The following is a 2,775-nucleotide window of genomic DNA, read 5'->3' on the forward strand; positions in this document are numbered from 1 at the left end:
TGTGTGTGTGTGTGTGTGTGTGTGTGTGTGTGTGTGTGTGTGTGTGTTTGTGTGTGTGTGTTTGTGTGTGTGTTTGTGTGTGTGTGTGTGTGTTTGTGTGTGTGTGTGTGTGTGTCCATGTTAGATCATAATACAAAAATTGTATGTCTTGTGCTGCGGGAAGACCCAGTCAGGGGTCTCACACCCAGGGTGAACCAGGGAACCAGAACAGGTGGGCAAAGAGTCGGCAAGTGACAAACAGACACAAACACAAGAGAGTGTTAAATCTGAGTGTAATTCATAAGTGCAAGCAACAAACTTTTAAACAGAAAAAAAGGAAGTTAAGCATTATACAACAGCCAAAATCAGCTGGGCCACACATGGCCAATTTCAACATCAAACAGAAAATAACTTCATAAGACCCAAGAGGAGTCAGACAGTGATTTCACAAAGATGATATCAGTATTGTCTGAGGTCAGTATATTCTTAGACTTTGGTGTCTCTGTAACCCATTGCCTAACAAACCAACATCCAGCCTTTGAATTGTGTCTCTTAATGCTTTCTTGTTATAGCCTTAAAAGGAGGTACCAGGGTGATTATGACCTAGCTATCTCTCTAGCCAAATCAAAGTCTGATAAAGAACTCTGGCCCCATTAACCTCTACCCATCTATTGCCTTGTCCATAATACACTCCTGCATATAAGAATGAAACAGCTGTTGTTCTATACACCTGTAATGGATGTTCCTAATGAACTCATCTGAACTCTCTCTGTCCTTTCTAATTGTCTTGCTTTTAGCTGCTTCGTTAAAACCTTCTCCTTTTCTAAACTCTCCAACATTATTTCCTATTGCTATAATTCATAGCCTCTTATGTAGGCAAATCTGGAGTGTCCAATCTGATAGACCCTTCAATCCTACCCTGTTCTCCAAACTGAATATTTCTTAAAAAGATTAGTAATACAAGATATGTGGCACAGAACCCTCCCCTGGTAATAGCAAGAACAAATCTGGAACACATCCCTTTCAGGGGCTGCCAGGGCTCTCCAGGAGACAGGCTCCCTTTGAAGCACTCGCCTCAGGAGTCAGCATCCAAGATTTACTCTTGTCACACAGACTTCACTGGAGGTGGAGTGGCAGTCTTGGTATTCATTCTTTATTACAAAATGTTAATACCTTTTTTTAAGTAAGAGCCTATAAAGCAGTGGTTCTCAACCTGTGGGTAGCGACTCCAGTAGTGATTGATTGTTAGATGTTTACATTACCATTCGTAACAGCAGCAAAATTACAGTTATGAAGTAGCAACAAAATAATTTTATGGTTAGGATCACCACATACGAGGAACTGTACTAAAGGGTAAGATGCTTGAGAACAACTGTTACTAAGTGTCTTCACAAAGTTAAGCATGAAATTTTAGACATGTAGGAAAATTATATTAATTTTCGCTGTGATAAAATACCATGATAAAACAACTTATAAGAGGAAGATTTTATTTAAGCATATGGTTCCAGGCATGCAACAGGCATGCATATTGGTTGGAGCAGAAAGTCGAAACATGAAGCAGAGAGAAAAAAAAAACTGGAAGTAGGAAAATGCCATATACTTTCAAAACCTGCCCTTGATGGAATAGTTCCTCTAGCAAGTCAGCCTGTACTAAACATCCTCTGTGTAGCAGCACCAATTGGGAACCACATGTTCAAACTCCTCGAACTATATGGGACATTTCTCATTCAAATCACCAAGACCACAAAATGTTCAATAAATAGCATTGTCCATTTATTGGTTTGCTCATTGTCTGCCAGCATTACTGAGTGCCCTTTCTGTCCTTTTCTCCCTTTCATCATAATTAAGTCTACAGTTATCAGGTTTCACTGAGACACTTCTTTGGTTATACAGTTTGTTCACATTCACCCATCTATTCCTATCTCATGTTCTCCCCATTCCTACTAATCTCTCCTTTACCTTTATGTCTTTTTCTTTTCATCTTCTATAGTCATAATATGAGAGAAACATGTGATACACATTTTCTTTACAGAACTACTATCCAAATCACAGAATTTCAAATGATTACAATAATAGTGTCTCTTATTGTTTAAATATTGTGACTTTTTTCAGGATTTTAACTAAGTGGCATGAACTCACAACATATTAGAAATTTGGTGATATATTGAATTTGTGGTAAATGATTACTCTTGGATCATTACAGAGCTTGCCATATATTTCCATATTCTAAATCAAACACAGACAGGATTGAGCTAGGAACTTACCTTCACTTCAAAGAAGGTGAAACGGTGTCACTTGAGATCCAACTGCAAATCCCATACAATGAAGTAAAGGATCCTGCTGAAGAAGTTATTCTTAGTTACTAGTCACAAAAACTGAAGTTCAATAGCAGCAGATGGTTAAATAGAAATTATAAAATGTTCAACCTATCACACAGACCTGCTATTAGAGCAAATAGAAGAAAGTCTGAACACTCTGTAAAGCTATGAAAAACTTAAGAGACGGTCATCATTCTAAATACTGACCTCACTCTTAGCTGAGGCATATAATTTTTTAATGCTATAGGCCTATAGTAATATGTAAGTGTGTGTCTAGAAACCATTTAGCATAGAGCTAAAGAGATGGCTCATGGGTTAAGAGCATGTTTGGCTCTTGCAGAATACCTAAGTGTGGGCCCAAACACCTACCTCAAGAGCCACCCAACCATCTATAGCTCCAACTCCACCTAATCTGAACCCCCTAGCCTTTGCAGGCATACCCTAGCCTTTGCTCACATATGCACACATGCACACAAAG

The sequence above is a fragment of the Grammomys surdaster genome, unplaced genomic scaffold (assembly GCF_004785775.1).
Source record: "Grammomys surdaster isolate TR1022 unplaced genomic scaffold, NIH_TR_1.0 198, whole genome shotgun sequence".
Taxonomy (NCBI): Eukaryota; Metazoa; Chordata; class Mammalia; order Rodentia; family Muridae; genus Grammomys; species Grammomys surdaster.